The sequence below is a fragment of the Coloeus monedula genome (assembly GCF_965178545.1).
Source record: "Coloeus monedula genome assembly, chromosome: 3".
NCBI lineage: Eukaryota > Metazoa > Chordata > Aves > Passeriformes > Corvidae > Coloeus > Coloeus monedula.
In genome coordinates this window covers 85169143-85189660 of record NC_138783.1, presented here as the reverse complement: position 1 = coordinate 85189660, position 20518 = coordinate 85169143, and positions in this window count along the sequence as shown.

Genomic DNA, 20518 nt, shown 5'->3' with positions numbered 1-20518 from the left:
AGAAAAAGAAGGTTTTACAGGCAATACAGGTAGTTATACTGGGTAATAGACTGTAAAACAAACCCATTTGTAAGCTGGGGATACAAAAAAATAGCTAGGAACAACATAGACACACAGCACATTGTTCTCTACAAGATCTAACTGAGAAAATTAAAGTCACTTTATTAGCTAGAAGTCACTTTGATTTTAGGAGATAGTTCAAAGAACAAAGAGGCAGATTAAAAGAGGAATGAAAAGTAATAATTTTCCTATGAGCCTATAGGCAGAATCAATTATTTTCTTTATATTGTTTTTAAGGTGTCTTAATAAATTCAGAGAGCAAGGGACTGCTGAAATGCCATAAACTGCCCCTGTAGGTCAACAGAGTAGAGAACAGGACAAAGGAAGTGACACAAAGAACTAGTAAAGTGTTAGAAACATGACTTCTGAACAGTATTTGGAAAATTATTAACTTTGAAATTAGACCTCACACATACCATTCACTGCCACAATACAGAATATATGGATGTCCTCCCTCCCAAATTCTTCTCAACAATTAGCTGTCATCATCACTTACAATTGAAGTCAATATGCTGGTAATCAAAAAGCAAGCACTACAAACAAAGTCTGGGCAGAATGATATCCTGTGACCTCATAAAAGTACAAGAATTATACAGCTGCTTCTTGAAATTTCCAAAAGAAAATACTAAAGATGAAATAGATTTTAAAATGTTATGTGTTTCTGGCAAGCAGTAATGAGAGATATCTTTGTTACTGAAGTTTTCCATCTTTAAAGAAGAGAACAAGAACTAAGAAGAAACAATATCTGTCAGAATCCTGGAATTAGAATAAATTTAGAAAGTTCAACAACTATACAAAATTAATGGAAGTGAGAAGAAATTGGACATCCTGCAAATTAGTAAAATGGAACAAACTTTAAGATACAGAAAAAACAAAAAATGTGACAAAGGACAGGCAGATCTGTAACAAGAGGGCTTCAGAGAAAATGCCTGATTTGGCAATCATTTTAATTAGAGACAGTAAGACATTAGCATACAGTTCAAAAGAGACTGTGTTTTTTTTGAGCAACTCTGCAGATATAAAATTTTCAAAGCAAGAGGCTGGGGGAAGAGGTTGTATTGTTTTATACCTGCTTCAGCAGGTATAAAAACTAAAACAGAGACTTTCTGCAGAAGTGCATTACACTGGACATCCTTATTAGAACCCTGAAGAGAAACATGATAACAAAATTTTACAAACTGCTGAGAAAGGTGATGATCTAAGAAATAAACTCTTTCCTTTCCAAGCAAGATGTGTATCTGTCAGAATCCATAGCTGCAAAATGAATGAGCAACTTTGGAAAAGTTGAAAGTGTATCTTTCAGGGATATTCTGTTTATGAAGAAAAATCATTTGATGTAAATAAATTATTAATTTATAAAATATTTTGGAGATAAAATGAGGAACTACTTTTTTTTTTCTGATTTTTTAGAGATCTCAGATTTTTTGTGGTTGGGAATGGAAATCTTCTCAGATTAATAAGAGTAATGCACATTTTCACTATTGTTGTTTGTGCGACCTGTGAAATTCTGAGCTTTAGCAATTTTTGCATGAAAGCAACAGATGAACATGAATGGATCATGTGATCTGTACAAGGTCAACTTCTTTAAAATTGCAAACATTTAAAGAAAGCTGCACTTCTCAATCTAAAAAAACAGTAACAAACCAGAAAAGTTAGATGGCTGCATTTTTAAGGAAATTTAACTAGAATGCAAAAAAAAGTAAGGAAAACTACAAAAACAATTGAGTTAAAAATGCAATAAGGTGCCTAGATAGAAAACTTACAGGAAAACATGGCAGCATGTACATTTTCTCATCTATCTGTTGCAGCCTTCTGAAGAGACAGTGGTTAACACTTATTTGCTATATTATGAAAAACTAAATCTTTCATAAGGATCACAACCTTTTTGTTCTCAGTCACAAATAAAGAGTAACCATGATGCAATAGTAACATCATACATTACGTACTTTCACAAAACAACTCTCCTGGTACCTGACGCAGGTTTAAAATAATGACAGGTGTTAAGTAATGGGAAGAAAGAAAGATCTTTTCCAGGGGACATGTATTTCTTAACTTTCTTTTTCCATTTCAACGTTGACCTTTAAGTTTAATAGATAGGTGCACCTTTAAAGGGTAGGTATGTATGTCACCTGGAAGAGTCACCAAATAAGACCAAGCGTGTAAAGATTGCATTGTACTGATTTTCAAAGATAATTTTCACAGCTTTCTCAGCCTAGTGAGCCATTATTTCATAGAAAGTTGAAGAATGGCATAAATCCATGTATTGATTGAAAAACTGTATTCATAGTATTCATAGGTATGGGCTGGAGCAGAATAATGTGATGTACTTTGTTTCAAAAAAAGAAAAATATTTGTTAACAGAAAAAAAAGATTAGTAAAAAGTAAAAGCTACTAATTTAGTCAAGTTATTTGAAAAGCATTGAATAACTACAAGAAATTGCTTATGCATACTAGCTAACTTCATTAAAAAAAATGAATTCTTAGCAAGAAACTTCTATGACCTCCTTGAAGGGAAAGAAACCCCAACTTCGTTTCAAATATTTTCAAATAAGAATTTCTAAAACCAAAACAAACATATTACGCTTACTGAAGTGCTCCTATTGAACTACACCAATGAATCAAGAGGAAAAGCATTATTCTTTTTAAAAAAGAAAGAAAAAGGATGGAATAGGGACATTTAAGCAGAATATGACTGGAAAAAGCCTTTAGGGAAGATACTGAGATGGAACTGGAGTAAGACTATGTATTTTCCTCTTCTTTTAGACAGAGAAAATAGCATGAAATAGGCCAGTAAAGGCCATCTCAAGTCAGTGTCAATGCATTGCCTATCAGCAATGCAATTTTCTGGAATAGCTGTAGAGAAAGAATTTCCTTTTTCTGTTTCTGGAGGTTATGCTCAGAAGTCCAAGGGTGCTGGAGAAGAATTATCATTGTAGTTGATACCAGTGTCTCCTAAGCACTCCTGTAGGAAAATTCATTTTGTGCAGAATAGAAAAGAAAACAAACAGAATCAGCTATCATTCCAGTGAAAAACTTCTAGTAAAAATTCTGCTAAAATGTTTAAGGAAATTTTCATGCCTCTCTCTCCCATTAGTCATGAAAATAAATTATGGGATGTTCTGATATTAAAGAAATGATTCTGTCAAGGAAGATTGTAGAGAAGAGGCACAGCTACTTAGAACTATGGAATGTTTGTTGAAGAGGCACAAGACATACTATTGATTCAGTAAACCTAAATCCCAAATCAGACAGTTTGAATACTAATAGTAGTATTGAATGATATAAAGTTTCCCTAGATAGTGGAGATGATTCGACCGTCAGAAAACTTTTCACCAATGATTTCTTCTATAAAATTATAACTTCAGCCTTAGGCATTTGTCTAGTTGTCTGGTGTGTTTGTAGGACTGCTTGCTGCTGTTTCTTGAGTTGTCTGGATAAAAATATCATTGAGCTCTTTCCAAGAGATACACTCACTGTTCCCGATTGCCTTCCTTATCATACCTGTGACTGTGCAAGTGTCCTCAACTTCACTGTGTGGTTACTCTCTCATTCAGCCATAAGGCAGTCCCAAACAGGAATTGACCTGAGGATATTAATCACTTTTCCTTTTTGTCTGTGCTGGAAATAAACTACATATTCATTATATCCTTGTGGAATTCATGGATGTTTACAAGAATCATGGGGTCATAGAATATCTGAAGTTGGAAGGGACCCATAAGAATCATCAAGTCCAACTCCCTGCTCCTCACAGGGCTAACTAAAACTAAACCATGTAACTTAAGAGCACAGTACATACCCTCTGTGAACTCTGTCAGGCTTGGCTCTATGACCACTTCCAATGACCAATCACCCACTCCGAGGAGAAACTTTTTCAAATGTCTCATGTTGCTAAATATCTCCAATGAGGATCAACAAGCAACTTCTATTCCCAAAATCTGGAAGAGAAATGTAAAAGACCAAATAATATGCATGAGGACAAAGGGTGATTTTGGGATTAATGTTAATTTTGAGAAAATAGGTATTTTCTGAATTTATATATCCTCTGTTTTAGTTTGAGAATCAATGCCTGCAATATGGCATTCTCTTTTTTGCTCATTTTATACTTTTGAGAATAACACTATTAATTCACTATGAAGGTTTTGATATTAGAATACAACTACTGAAATTTTAACTTCATTAATGCCCTATCAAGGAATTACTTATTTCTTTCTTCCCTTTTCAGAAATATATAGAAATCATTAAAATCACCTCTACTGCATTTTTTAAGGTATAAATGTAGTGCTTGATGACTATCGATATACAGAGTTGCAATAAAATCATGAGACAGTTCTTGTAGGAAATAAAAAATTATCTCCAAGCAACAACACAATGTTCAGAGCACCTAGAAACCAACCCTAGAACAAAAAGAGTAACTGACCAAGCTTCAGATCGGTTACTCTTCGGTCAATTTAGCTATCAATTGAACAGAAAATGGTAACACTGAAAGAGAGATCCAAAAGGGCCAATCTCAACAGTAGTAGGGATTGATGGGGAAATTCACATCAATCACACGTGTGGTCCTGGTTGACTATTAGAACTTCAATGCCCCATTTTTCCTCTGCAGTAGGTACCAGTACACCTCACTTCCAGTGTTCCCTTCGGAATGACAGTCTAACACTCCAAGCGCTGTGTCAGCCACGAGCAGGGAGGGCTGAAAGGGCACCTCTGCTTCACACAGGCATTTTAGGTTCCATTTCTCATCTCTTGCAACCCCTATTCTGATTCAACCTGTGCCAAGGTGCTTTAGGAACACTTGATTGATTCTTCATGGGTAGCAATGCCAAGCTGCCCCTGGTCTTTCGAGGCAGTGTAACTCACCATGTTTGTAAGTACATCAGGGTCCCAAGCATCTTCTTGCTCTTCCCCCATCAATTGGGGTTCCTTCCTTCCTTTCCTTTCTTCCTTCCTTTCCTTCCTCCCTTCCCTGTAGTGATTGTTACAGAGATTGGAGACACCAATCTGAGCCTAATAAACATTAATAGCACTGGAGCCTGATTTCTCCTGAACTGACTCCTTGTTTAGTTGGATTCTTTTGTCACATCATTCATCACAGCCATTGGTTTTAGCCTGTTCCTGTGACTTGGTTACACTTAATGCAGCAGTTCAGCTAATTATTTGGCCTTGTACACAAAGCAAAAGTTTTGTCTTATTTCTTTCTGCTGAATTAGCATTTTAGGACCAAGCACCAATGACCATCGCTATTCATCCTCCTGACACAGAGGAAAATAATCACTTACACCATTGTCACATTAGGAATGTAGATCATTCAAGGGAAATAAGCAGCTCAGCTGAGAATTGCTACATGGACTTGTTTACAGGGTGAAACCTCACATAAAGCAGAAGTGTCTATTTTATCAAATATAAAGCAATAACAGAAATAAACTTAAAACCAAAACAGTGTGTTCCCCTGCATATTGCTTGGCAGTTTGCTTTGTTGCTAACTTGCTTAATCTGGAAGCTCAATGCAGAAATGTTCATTTTATGTTGGAATATCATCATGTCTATAATTCCATGTTGCAGCCTTTCCACATTTTAGTTAAAACTGGCCCTAGTCATGCTTATATAGTCTTGAATTTATTTTGATGAAGTCTAATGCTATCCAAATTTCCAGAGGCAGTTGGCTACTATTACACTAATAAAAGGTGGTCTTTGGCATGTTCTGCATTATCTTCATAAATCTTGATGAATAACCACTAAGTTACTAGATGAAATTAAACTTTTTATATGTACTATGTATACACATACACATGCATATTCAAACATATATTCCCACACACATTAATTTGTAGATAAAAGTATATTCATTTGCTCTCAAGAAAAAATAAAACTCATGCCAAATAATTTTTCTAGAAGGAAGTATATAAGGTTAGCAGAGAAATTGGTTGCATTTCCAGCACCATGAGAAATTCAGGTATGAACAATTCCAGAAGAGCATATACGCACGGAACATTTTAACAAATGGATTTCCTGTTTGCTTCAGGCACCTAAGCATGTGAGCCCTCCCCTCAAGGAGGGCTCTCAGAAGTGCTTTACCAGCTCTGTTCATTTAAAGGGCTTTTGTTACACCCAGGAGGTAATTTCCTCATGTTTAAATACTTACTAAGATTAGCTAATTTGTCCCCACTGCATTTTGGAGAGAGTATTAGGAGGATTATCAGTGGGCAGTACTTCAGAAATTAAAAGAAAAAACCCCAAAACACTCAAACCATTTGTTCACAGCATTTAGGGCTGAAAATCTACTCTGAGCCCACTTGCATAATGACCCTCTTGTACACTCTCTTCTACCTAAGATTTTATTCAGCTGAGAAATATTAAAATTTTTCTCAAAACCTAATCTAAGCCTTATTCAAAAGAAGGCAGGATGATTTGATCTTAGTCTTGTCTCTTCCAGCTACGGAGAGCCAGCCAGCACCCAATCACTGCAGCTGATGCAGGAACAGCTGATGAACTCCTTCAACCCCTGTGGTTGAGAAGATCAGCCCGAACAGATACTCTCTGCAGTGACACCAATTTCAATTTCTTTTTACTTACTAAGGTGAGCTTTGAACCAACCTGTCTGGCAGCTTGAAGGCAGATGTTTAAAATCAGTTAACCTGGCAAAGAGATGTAATCAGAAGGTAGCTTGGCAATCAGCTACTGAGATGCTGACAGAATAGTCATCTTTATTGGGAAGACCTCAGAGCCGTTTGATGTTCATTATGCTTGTCTGAAACCTTCTGTGATGTTTCACAACCATTTTATCGTGGGTGGCTCTGGCAATAACACGGTTTCAGGCTTGTACTACCTTTTCCTGGAAAGCTCCTTTCAGCCACTTTGAACTGTATTAACTTTTCTCCTCTGTCTGCTGCCCAGGCCTTCACCCCCACTTCTGTCAAAAACTTGGGGAGATAGTTCAATATTAGAAGTGATGTAAAATTTTTTTTCAAAGATTTGAAAGGAAAATAGAGCTATTCCACTTCTAGTCTGTGAAAATGGCTTGAAATTCTAAATAAAATGTCATTATACCTAAGAAATAATTATTATTTTCCTTGGGGAAAGAAGAAAATTAATTCATTTATACTTAGGCTATAAAACTCTGGAAATCCCTTCTTCAGAACTTTTTGTGAATTTGGCTCCTCTAATCTCTGAGTAACCACATGCAAGTTCTTCTGAAAATAAGGCTCATACAAACTCCGTCTTCAAATATTTCTTCACCTTTGTTTTCCACAGAGTATGCTCAATGCCTGCAGCAGCACTTTCTGCCTGCTAGCTCTTCTCACCTTGCTCACCTTTTTGGACTCCTGTTATATACAGGATGACCTGAGCTTTATTTCACTCACAAAGCAAACAATACTGCTGCAAGAAAAGGATTAATGTTCATGCAAGATCATCCTTGCATTTTCAGTGATATCCAAAGTCTATTCCTTCTGGTTTTCCCACAGATTTACCAGGTTATACTGGATAAAGAAATTAGAGAAATCCTAGAATTTCTCAAGATGGGAGATATCAATATCCCATCTGTAACATTAAGCAATTTATTTCATATTCTAAATACACGTTTATCATCCCATCATGTACTTAGTAAAGAAATGTTACAGTTACAAAGTCACAAAGGAAGATAATTACAGTGGCTTGTGTTAATGCAGTCATTAATTGCACAGTTATGTCCACTCACAGGGGTCCTGCTTCACTCAGTGCACAAGGCAGACTGTGTTCCCAGAATGATCAGCCATGCAGTATTCCTTTTTCTTCTCATCATTTAATATATGTCCCTATGCCTAATTTTCTGTGCACCATCCAAACCTTGCACTGAATACATAATTATTCATTTCCTAATGGGCTTTTCCCTGGTGCTCTTTTTTTCATAGTATCCTACTTATTAACAGAAATTAATTAATTTATCTTCATAATGTCCCTGTGGTATTTTTCTCCCCATTTTACAGATAGGGAATTGTCGAAAGTGCCAGCTAATTTGGGGTGGTAATTTGAGCTGCCCAAGGTCTGATTTCTCAGAATATGTAGCAGCATGTATGCTCAGAGTAGTGCTCCTATTTGTCTTAGCGACTGCTGCAAAAGCTCAGCAATTCCTCAAACAAAAAAAGATTTCAGAATCACAAGTTGTAAGTCCAAAATGTGAGAATATAGAATTTATATTATTTAAAAAAAAAAGTCTGACAAAGACAGGATGCAACTGGTTTTCTAGAAACATTTAGTGACTTTTATCACAGTGGCTTTTGTTCATCATGCAGTGCCTGTCTCCAAAGCATCAAGTGATCTTCAGTCATGACATAAAAGTGATTCATGTCCAAGCGCTGTTCGTCCTATATTTTTAATGAAGTGGGAGTCTTATGATCTTTAATTTCAATCCTGAAGCAAAACACATATTCATATAGGGATGAATTAAACAACTTTATGTGAACACTTCGTAATGTCGGACTGCTGGGCAATTTTCCAGTTTAAAGATTCTTTCAATGTAGCCTTGTGGCTTAGAACTAATTAATTTGAACATAGAGAATGTGGTAAGAAATGTGTTAAATTGAACAGAACCCATGTATGCATGTGTCCCCACACAAGCAAAACCATTGAAGCAGAGCTGGGGTTGTCAGGTGTGCTGAGCAGCTTTTTATTATTCAAAGTATGGTGGAAACCGGGAAAGGGAGGAAACACTTGCTGTGTGGACCTCCCACTAGAGGGGGGTGGAGGAACACATTTGACCAGTGAGTTTGGCGCCTCACAACACAGCACAAAAATTTGATATTCAAAATCTGTTGATTTTGCACTGTCAGACTTGTTAAGGGGTGTAGATATCTTGGAGAGCAGTAGGAAATCTGTGGCACTGACCTTTTCCTATACTCATGTTCTATATGGCTGGCTAAAGGATACAGAGCACAAGTAATGTTCTTCTCTATCCTTCAAGGACAAGAGGAAATAGCCTCATGTTGGACCACAGAAGGTTTATATTGGATATTAAGAAAAATTTCTTCACCACAGGGGTGGTCAGACATGGGAATAGGCTGACCAGAGAAGTGGTGGAATCACCATACCTGAAAGAGTTCAGAAAATGTGTAGTTGTGTCACTTGGGAACATGGTTTAATGGAGGACTTGGTAGTACTGGGTTAGCACTAGACTTGGTGATTTTAGAGGTCTTTTCCATCTAAGTGATTCTATGACTCTGTGATCAAGCAGCATCCCATTTAGTTGTGGGACTGGCAAGACTTCTCAGTGTATGAGGTTTCAGAGAGGTAGGCAGTTTAGGATTTTTCACAAATTTATAATCAGCCAGATATGGGCAAATTTGTATAGTACAAGGCATAGTCCTTATATGAATTTATACCAAATTTTGTAGGAGCCAGAACACATCTGAGACACAATTTTCTCTTTTCCTTTTTTTATTTTTTTTAATGTTATCTAAAGTGTATTTTATGCAGCATGATTCTCAGAAGTAGCTACACCATTTATACTGAACAAGAAAGTAAACTCTCTTACTAAAACCCTAAAACCAAAAAGCCTAACAGAAGCAAAACCTTCCTTCAGCAGTTCTATGGCATGGGATTTTTCAGCTCTATAGCTGAAGTTTGCAAAGCTTTAAACATCTCTTGAGTTTCAAACTGTGTAGTGATATGAATTTTAGCTAACATCATTTCTGTTGCAAACTTCCTGCACTATAAACCCACTCTGAACATTACCAGACCCCCATTAGAAACTAAAAAAGTGTTTTCAATTGTATTTTGCATAGTTACCACAAATCATGAAATAATATCAGTGGCAGGTATTTGCTTAGATAACTGCTCAGTGAAGACCTATCCACTGATGGCACGTTCTCGATTCCTATGTTTAAAACTCTTTGGCAAAATGCTCCATGTCCTCATCACAGCAAGCTATGTTGGTTCCTCTGTCACAGAAACATGATAGAGTAAGTGAAATCATATAAACAACATATGAATATGACACTTATAACCATGCTGTGCTTCTGTGGGAGTGAGACCTGTCACACAACTGAGATTTTATAGACTTAATGATCTTAGTTTTGGCCAACAATGCTTTTAAGAAACTTGAGTGATATTCCAGCTCTGGTGTCATGGACCTAGTTTTAGATGGCCATATGTGGAGATAGACTCATAAAAGAAGATATTCAGCTTTTCAAATTTTCTGAATGGTTATAAAGGCTTTGAAAGGATAAAATATTCAGATAAAAATATTTTTAATAAGCCAGACCAGAAAAGTTCTGTCTCAAAAAAACACAAGTAAAAATAATGTGGAATGTCTCTACCCATATTAAAAATATTCATATTTGGTATGTTTTCATTTACTATTATTTATTTTCTTTTTTCAGAGAATTGTATTAAATTATTATAGTATCTTATTTCTTGAGATCAAAAGAATCTGCATTTAATATTTCATAGGGACAATTGTGTGGTCTCATATTATCTTATTGGAAAATCAAAACTTGTTTTATTTTTCTGCTAATACTCCCCTGGGCAAATCCCATGTTCACATGGAAACTATTGGTTGAGATGGAAGACTGACTTTTAAGTGGGGGTAGAAGACTATCTCATACCTATGAATGGACCACCGGGGGATGCTTTGAAGATGGGATGGAGGCAAAACATACCCTATGTGCGAATGATTACTTAGGAACTTCTTTCATGTGACTGCTGGAAAGAAGTTTTGTTTCTAATGGTGAAACCTGATGACAGAGCTGGGGCAATTTGACATCTCCATATGCTTTCTTTGCTATTCTGCCTATGAGTGTAGGCAAATGTTCTTTAATAAGTAACTGTTGTATATGGGAATGTCTTCTTTGAAACTTTTGTGCAATGGCTATAGACATTCATTGTACATATTCATTAGAAACTTCTGATAACCTCTTAGTCTATAAGAGTCCATTTTCAAGAAGTATTTAACCTAATTACGTAAGGTTTCAGTCCCTCATGTATAAAAAGAAAAAGACAATAACCAGTCACAGCTGCATTTTTGGACATTCAAGCAGGAGCTGGCTGCTTTAGCTGCACTCCAGTCAGTGGAGAGAAAACAGGAAGCCCCAGAAGTTATTCAAACTAATTGGTATCTCAGATGATGTGGACTGCTCCCCACATATATCTGTTGCTTTCCATGGGGATAGCACTAGATAATCTCCTCTACTGGATATGTGACAACCAACACTTGGTCAACTCAGCAAGATAGATGTCATGCTTTCATACCAATTTGCTTTTGGACAGAATGCTAAGAATGTCACACTGTTTTTCTAGAACGCTGCTCCTGGACATCAGGGTGAAAGTACTACCAAAGACCCATCTTACCCACATCATGGACAGTTACTGACATTTTTCATTAGATATTAGGCAGAATATTTCCTCCTTGCTGAAAAACTGTGAGGTCTGGTGTGACATTTGGAGACCAGGAACAGCACCATGAGCATCTTAGGTGATGCCAGATACCTATGTGTGTACTATTAAATCCAATCTCTGCATTCAGATACTTACATTTAACTACTTGCATCTTGATGCTCAATTTGACCCACACTGCTCACCTGGCTGAAAGGAAGAAACTTCCTTTGTCATTGTTGATTCTGTGGGGTATGTATCCACTGAAACACCCAGCCATCACTAAAAAAGGGTACTACACTAAAAGGAACCTCAGGTAGAACTCATCCAAACTCAGTTTAAATACATCTCACATCTGAGTTAAGTGTCCTGAGCCTACACTAGTTTCATCAGAGAGAGGCAGAACTCTGGGATATAATTCACCTGGCCTACTACTTATATGTTCTTTAAGATGAAATTAATAGTCCCCTGAAAGTGGCAGGTTTTCTGTACTGACTCTGAAGAGAGTGGAGGGTGACTAGCTCTGAGGTAATGTCTGTACTAGAGCTGGCTGCCTCTGTGGTATGAACCACACTGACAGTGACCACCACCCAGCCAGCAGCCCTCTGCAAAGGGGTTCTCAAACAAACCCTGCTCTACAGGGGCATCACTAATCCTGAAAGTGGTGAAGGGAGGCTGTGACAGCTGCCCTCTCTCTGCAGCCTGAAGTTACAATATTGGTTTAGCAAAAAAGCTGGGCTTGCTGTATTTGCCCAGCCCTAAATCTCTTCAGGGAGGAAGCAGTAGGGTCTAATTCAAGCAACAATTTTTGCCTTTTGTCACTACTTATTCCCTCTCACCCTTGATTGTGTATGGGCTCACCAGTAAGAGAATCCCAATGAATCTTTCTGTAGTTTTCCACAATCAGATTTCTTTGTCTTGTGTTCAGATGACGGCAGTTTCTAATGAGCAAGAGGGCTTGTAGCTCATGATATGGGGTCCTGTAAGACTGATGCATGTCCATAGGGGTATTTGAACCTCTTCAAACTTCAGTGTTAAAGGCAAACAAGAACACAGGAATTATCATGCTGAATCAAACAAAAAATGTTCTACCATTACCAGGATATAATTTATAATAAAAGGTGAAAAAAATCTTCAAGTAGAATAATGGGGTACTGTTATGGTAGCACTCAGGCTTTAATCTAAATTTAGAATAGGCAGTAGAAATTTAGTTTATGTGCTTTCAATTTCTTAAACTAATCATTCTATTTTCATATACTACGATGATATCAGTGAGACCTCTTTACTGGGAACTTTGGAAAACAAAATAAGTACTAGAGATTCAGAAATAAAAATAGTCTCCTGGAGTGTGCTATAGTCATCTACATTGTATATAGAATAACCATGCAAACATAGTTCTCTCCTTTCAGAAAGTTAGAAGTAAGGCTGTACAAAATGGAGAGCACATTTTCTCTTATCTGTAAACACCTGAAAGATTATTTTGGCCTTACTTTTTCAGTATTTGTCTGGAGAGAACATTGTGGGGACTTTCAACATCCTTTCACATGTTATAGGGCTTGTATATAGTATTTTGCCAGGAAGAAATTTAAAGATAACATTCTTGTGGATATGTCCCACTGAACTGTAAACATAAGCAGCATGAAAGTTTTTATCCCTGAAGATTTTATTGTACTTGGTGGGATTGTTCCACCATGGAAAATCACCTGTTCTGAGCAAAAGTGTCCTGAGTCGTTTTACAGGGTTTGGTGGAAACTTTGAGTGCTTCAAAATATTCTCACTATGTAACCAGAGAGAAAATAATATCCTATTTTGATAATATTTTATGTGCATGTTGGTTATTGAATTGATTTTTAAGCAAAACCCTACAGAAATCAAATTACCCCTTTATTTGCACCCAACATAGTAACTTGCTGTGTCAGTTTTTCTGACCAACAAGGTTGTCTTCAGCTCTCTAACACTTTTTATAGGCCTCCTCAGTATATAGTCTTACAGCTTATGTAGTCTATAACAACCCTTAAGGCTTCTTGCACTTAAAAGTCAATATGCTGAAGGATTAAACTGAACTTCTTTTCAAAATAAGATAGGACATTGTGATCATGATATTTTTCCAAAATACCCGGAGGCAGCTGGCTGTATTGTCAGAGTACTACAAGAACAGAAACACATCTGATCATCCTAAAATGCATTCTATACTGGTGTGTGGCCCAATAGTTTATCTGTGTCCAAGAGGACTTATTTTTATTAGATTTGCTAAATCATTTTTCCTCTCAGGCTGACTTTGTTTGCAAAATTTCTTTTGAGTCTTCAAAGATTGAGCTGCAAACACCAATGCTGACCGAATGTGTGAGTGATGTCAACGTTTGTATTTCATCTTCAGCTTGTGTTTCTTTTAAAGCCATAAGAGTAAAATCACATCAAGACACCAAAAGGATTTGTTGTCTACTGTTTGAGAGCTAAGTTTACTACAACGTGTGCTATCCTTTCCTCACCTAAGTCCCTGCTTCTTTTTTAGTTCACCTTTTTCCTCTCTGTCGATATCATCTATAACTGTGCATTCTCTGCATGGTTTCTATTATAACAGTTTTCTCTTAAATACTACCTCACTAAACATAATAAACCACAACTTATTATGCTGTTGTTATAACAGTGGGTGTTATCAACCACCACCCTCCACAATGTACTATTTCTGATGCCAGTGCAGATCAGAGAGTGGATGAACCATGCCTTTGATATTGACATAGAAGTGTCACCTGTGAAAAATCAAATGTGTACCTTTAGACAGTGATCTTAAAAGTCTAGAGAAAAAGGGTGATAGGAACTTGAAGTTCAGCAAAAAGGCATGCAAAGTCCTGTTCCTGGGGAGCAGCATAGGCTTTGGGATGACCACTAGAAAACAAACTGATCATGAGCCAGCAATACAGTCTTGCAGTAAAGAAGGCCAGTGACATCCTGGGCTGCATTAGACAGAGCTTTGCCACCACATACAAGTAGGTGATCCTTCCCCTCTGCTCAACTCTAGGAATGACTAAGTGTCGTTTTTTGTCATGGTTTCAAATTCAATAGGGTTCATTTTCTCCCTAGTAGCTTGTACAGTGCTGCGGTTTTGATTTAGCATGAGAAAAATGTTGACAATACACCAATGTTTTAGCTGTTCTGGGTAGAGTTTACCCTAAGTCAAGGACTTTTAAATTTCCCATATTCTGCCAGTGAGCAGGTGCACAGGAAGTTGGGAATAAGCATGGCCAGAACAGCTGACCAGAACTGGCCCAAGGGATATTCCATACCCTAGAATGTCATGCTCAGTATATTAACTGGGGGGAAATTGGCTGATAGGGACCAATCACTCTTCCGGGCTCAGCTGGGCATCAGTCAGTGGGTGCTGAGCAACCCTATTGTGCATCACTTATCTTTTTTGGGTTTTATTCCCATCTCTCTTTTTGTTGTACTCATTAATTATTATTATTACGATTATCATCATCATCATCATCATCATCATCATCATCATCATATTTTAAATCAACAACTAATTTTTTCTTATCTCAAACTACTGATTTTACCCTATTTTTTGCATTCTCCTCCCCACTCCAGCAGGGGATGGGGGGTGTGAATGTGACAGAATGCCTGCATGGTACTTAGTTGCTGTCTGGGGTTAAACCACAACATTCTTAAACAATATATGGAATAAAATTTGGATTTTAACAGCTAATGGAGGATGTCTATATTGCTCTGGTTATAAATTTTCTGACTCTCTGGTGCAGTTAATGTACTTGAAGTACAAAATTACAAAAAAACTTATATAATCAAGATATCTAGTCATCACTTTCAAAAGTATCCCTCCCGTCAAATTGCTCTTCCTTTTCTTAAAGGAGTAATTAAATTTTTCTATGAATTTCCCTGTTGCTGTATAAGCATCATTGGAACAAAAGGTTATTTGTGCTCTCTGCCTTTCAACTCATTTCGTGCCTCAGCTTCAAAGAACCACATCAAAATATCTTGCCACAGAAAAAACATCAACTGGATTTTCTTTCTGCATTCAACAGATACCAGATTCTGCCAACTGCCAAGCAGAATACAGGGGAATGATGCTAAATTAATCCTTGACGTATAACTGAGCCCATTAATACTGAAGTAGATTTATGGGTGTGTTGCAAAATATTTTGCATGGTCTCTTTAAACACATAGTCACATCAAACCAAAAGGTGCCATAAAAGGCTGACACAGAACATTTGAGGTACAACTGTACTACTGAAACACATCCAATTGTCCGTGCTTTGTCAATGCTATGGCACTTCAATGCTCCCACTTTGTCTCCATTCCCTTGAGTTCACTGCTGAGTATAGTCCTCCCACTGAGTGCCATGGCAGCAGAAGGAGCACCTCAGCCAGGGTGTTAATGTTGAAAACAATTCTGGCTTAATTACCCAAGATGTAGAATAACTTCACAGTTCTTATGTAATCAAAACTGAGAGGAAATACAGACTCTTTTCTGGCAGCCTCTTTTAGCTCTTGTTTTTAATCTATAGCATATTACTTGTGCTACCTGTTTTAGTCTGGGAGGTGGTAACCACTGAGTCTTTTCTGATGTGGAGATCTTCTCCAGGACCTGGGTGTTTAAATCCTTTGTGCTGTTGATTGTGATCTAACACCTGCTATTTCTGCAAAATAGCATGCAAGAGACAGGAGATATTTGCACGCACTGAGATACCATGAGCGATAACTCTGCTATCAACCATATGCTAGACCCTTTGTTTACTGCTGTTCTTTGTACTGAAGTTCAAATATTTTGGAATGAATGGGGGGAAAATTTCACAAGAAGCTCCCCAACTCAGCTTTAGTTCCTTTATGAACAACATGTGCAGAGTATGATAGGAAACAAAAACATCTGTTTCCACTGACTTTGCTGTATTCTGCTTTTCTATTGATTCATACGCAAACCTGAAGTCAGGCTATTTGGGGCGTTGTTTCCTTGTTTATAATGCAAAAACCCCAGGCAAGCTCAATACACAAAGGTAACATATTCAAAAGTGGAGCAGATATTAGTAGGCCCACAGTAAGCTTGAATCAACTTCATAACTTCTGGATGAAGAATCTTTCATATGGAAATGGAAACTGAGCTACCTAAAGAGAGAGAAATCCCAAAACACATCCATTTTCTAATGGTAACACCATTGCTCATGGCAAGATTTACTATAAAGTAGAGGTGAACTTTTGTCTGTATTGATTAGTTTCATCTGGTCTGTGATAATTTAATGCACTGGAAATGTGGTTGTTTGCCTAGCAGACCAGCATGCCTGGTTCTGCTGTGCTGGTCTGTGTTTCTCTTGGATATCTGAGAGATTCTGGGCAATGCCTGTGTAATCTGCATAAGTGGCTGTGGTGTCCCACTGCCTCTATGAATGCATTTAAATTGAGGTAGAATACTTGAAAATCATCCTTTAAGAATTTTGGGTAGAAAGCATTATTTACTGATGTCGTTGACCAATCATAGCTTTAAACAGGCCTCCTTGTGCATGCAGAATAGAAATTTTCCCTTCATCTTACAGGGCCTCCTGTCTCTGTCTCTGTCTCTGTCTCTGTCTCTGTCTCTGTCTCTGTCTCCGTTTCCCTCTCCCTCTCCCTCTCCCTCTCCCTCTCCCTCTCCCTCTCCGTTTCCCTCTCCGTTTCCCTCTCCCTCTCCCTCTCCCTCTCCCTCTCCCTCTCCCTCTCCCTCTCCCTTTGCCTCTCCTTGCTTAACCTTATAGCTCAACATTTAAAGGATTCACAGGGTGTGTAGAAGTCAGGCTCTCACTGCTCTTTTTAGTAAGAAGGGCTTTCTATACTCATTAAAAACTATGGTGCATTTGTATGTGCTGTTTCCATCCTTCTTTGGAAGCTCAGCTCTTTCACAGAAAAAAAAGCCCCTTTCCAGACTGGCTGGCTCAGAGGGGTAAAAGGATATATGACTCCACAGCCCAGGGATGCAGACACCCACCAAAAAGGGAATTGATGCTTTTTCCATAAACTTCATCACACTAAAAGAATCACTGGACAAAGGAGAGCTGTTTATGCCAAGACACAGCAGCACAGGCAGTACATGTCCCTCTCCATCTTCCTGTTAGTGACTTTAACCTCATTCTGAGTTAAGAGATATACTAACAGCACTTCCTAACTCTTTTAGGAATATCTTATCCTTTAAGGGGGTTGCGCTGAAATGCTTCCTCTTATTTATAAAGTTTTCTAGCAGTGCAGAGAGTTAATGCAGAGAGCTCATTCTGTCTGTAGACCCTGCATGACCTATTGCCTACAATTTGTCAACCCATCTAGCTTTCTTATCAAAAATCTGAAACTGATATGCTCTTGCTTTAATAACCTTCCAGGAACACAGTGATAAATGCTACTTTTTAACAGAAGACTTTTGCAGACCAATGTAGAATAGGAAAACATTTATCAACAAAAGGGTGATACTGGGGCATACTGATACAAAGAAAAGAGAGAAAGAAAAAGTAATAAAATAGTCACGAAACAATATTTTCCCCTCTTTTATTAAATATAATTATAATATGAAGTACTTCAGAAATGTAAAGATAATATTTGGCCCATCTTCTGACAACATTTTCAGCCTGCCTAGATTTATATAGGGAGATTTTTTTTAATATGGTGAATATTGTTTCTTTTTCACATTTATCTTCTAAGACTAGGAAATTAGAAGCCCCAGACAAACAGCAGGTAAACATGAATCTTGTCACTAAAACCAGGGGATTTTTATTTGAAAAAGAAATTGTGTAATTTCACTAGGGAGGGGACACAGGGCTCCTTTGTCTACAACCCATGATAGAGCATTCCCTTCAGAGATGCAGGGCATGAAGGGAAGATAGGTTCTGCCTCTGCCTCTTCTCTTGACCCTGATGCACCCAGGTAAGGAGGAGAGAGGACCCCCAAACAGATGTAACTTCTCATGTTACCAGTTTAGGGCTTCTCTCCAAGCTTGCAATACAGCAAGCGTGGAAGCATGCAGGGACCAGTTGTTGGTCAAGGTGAGTGTGCAGCTATTTCCCACCCACAAAATCTTGTGCCAGCAGTTCCCAGTGAGAAACCAGGCAGGAGCCAGCTGTGCAGGTGGCACTAACCCAGCTCTCAAATCATAAGTGCTACAAGAAATTTCCAGGTGAGGAGGATTAATTTTTGCATTTCTTCTCTTATTGCACAATACTGCTGTTTCGGCCACTAGGTTAGTCAGTGACAGATCTGTACTTAGATATTCAGTGACAAAAGGTCAGTTAAGGTCACATCTTCTTTTCCCACAGAAAATGCTGACTTCTTGCCCTTGGTATTTTGGCAAGTTTAGGCCCATGTGGCTTTTTCAAAAAAAAAAAATAAAATAAAAAAAAAAATAAAAAAAAAATTCTATAGTCCAGTCTTTCAAGCATTTAATGAGCATGACCCTCTAGTTTCATCTTTGCAGTTTGCATTGTTTTCAGAAAAAGGGAAAAGCAAAATAAACTATGTTTTGCATGGCTGAGTTTAGTGACAGTAAAAATGTAAGCTACCAAAAAATAAAAAAGGAAGAATGGTTTTGAAAGCTTTTTTAAATACACTCTAAGAAGATTATAGGTTTATTACAAAAGAAGCAACTATTTTCTGGTTAAAACTATGCATTTGATAGTTGAGCAAAACATATTTCCAAATAATTTTAAAAGCACCATTGTAAAAAGAAAAAAGCAAACAAAAAAAAAGGAAAGTAGAAGTTACAAGACTGGCTCCAGTAAGTTCTGTTACTTATTTTAACAAAAACATTATTTCCTCCTGTTTTTCCTCTCAATGAAAATCAGACATGAAAAGCAAAGCAAACAATAGAGATGTTCAATCTATCAATGTGAATTGGCCTGGTACTGGTATAGCTAGCACATAAATTGCACGAAGAAGGAATACACAGTATGTTTGTTCTACTGTTGAGAAAATACAGTTCAGTTAGTCTGGACTACCACATGAAGCCTTTCCCTTTCTTTGGGATATAATGTGGGAACAAGATGTGGCATCTGAGGGACTCTTGCCTTTGAAGAACATTACAAGTTTTGAATAAATAAGAACAAAGCTGTGAAAGTTACTGTGTACCCTTCTTCTCATTGTGGGGAACTGAACAGGCCTTTTCCCGTCTGGCTGTTAATTGGCTAATTTGTAGAAGTCTGCTCTGAGAGATGGGATGCATATTTGCGTGACTATAGGGGGAAAGGAAGGAGAGGGGAGGGGAAGGGAGGGGAGAAAAAGTGATGACAAAATGGTGGAAAATGGCAGATGGAAAGGGGTGACTAGGGAAGCCTCCAATACCCTCAAACAATGAGTGTGGTTAATATGGCACGTGTCTTCTTCTACCATGTTTGATAGAATCAGCATCAGTACTTGGGGGAAGACCTTTCCTGTTCCTTTAATTGTGTGCTTCATCACTCTGTAGACATTCTTGTGGAGTTTCTAAGGAGTGGAAGGCTTTTTTTCTTTTTTTAAGGTGGGGGGAGAGTTTTGTTTTGAATGCCAATAATGTTTTATTTTCTTCTTTGGGGATTTTTTAAAAATAAATATTTGAGATATGTGGGTGTTTTATTTGTTTTATTTCTAATATATTATATGCAATGTAAGCATGGTTGTATACATGCACAGAAAAACCCTTTCCATCTATAAAATATAATACAAGATATAGCTTGTTCTAAAAACTTACATGATTATAACATTTCAAGAAAGCTGCTTAAACAGAAAAATTCAACATGATTTTCTCCTCTTTTTTTCACAGTAAAATTTCAGGAAAATGTACTAAAATATTTTGAATTCAGACAGACAAGTATTTACCCAACAGAAAGTGGTTTAATTAAATTATCTAGCTAGCTTTGCAGGCAACCATATGATGTCGATTGAAGAGGAAGCAACTAAACAAAATATTCCGAGCCTTACTTCCCTCTTTATTCATACAATCATTACTGTAGCAGCTTCTTGTCTGTTGTAATTCACTGTAACTTCTTTGGTTCTTATGCAATAATGGCAATTTATATCATATAAGAAGAGCTGAGCTGAGATAGTTTCTGCTCATCAAATTTTACAGGGCTTGAATTAGGTTAAAATTCAACGCATCCTTACTTTCAGTGCTACTG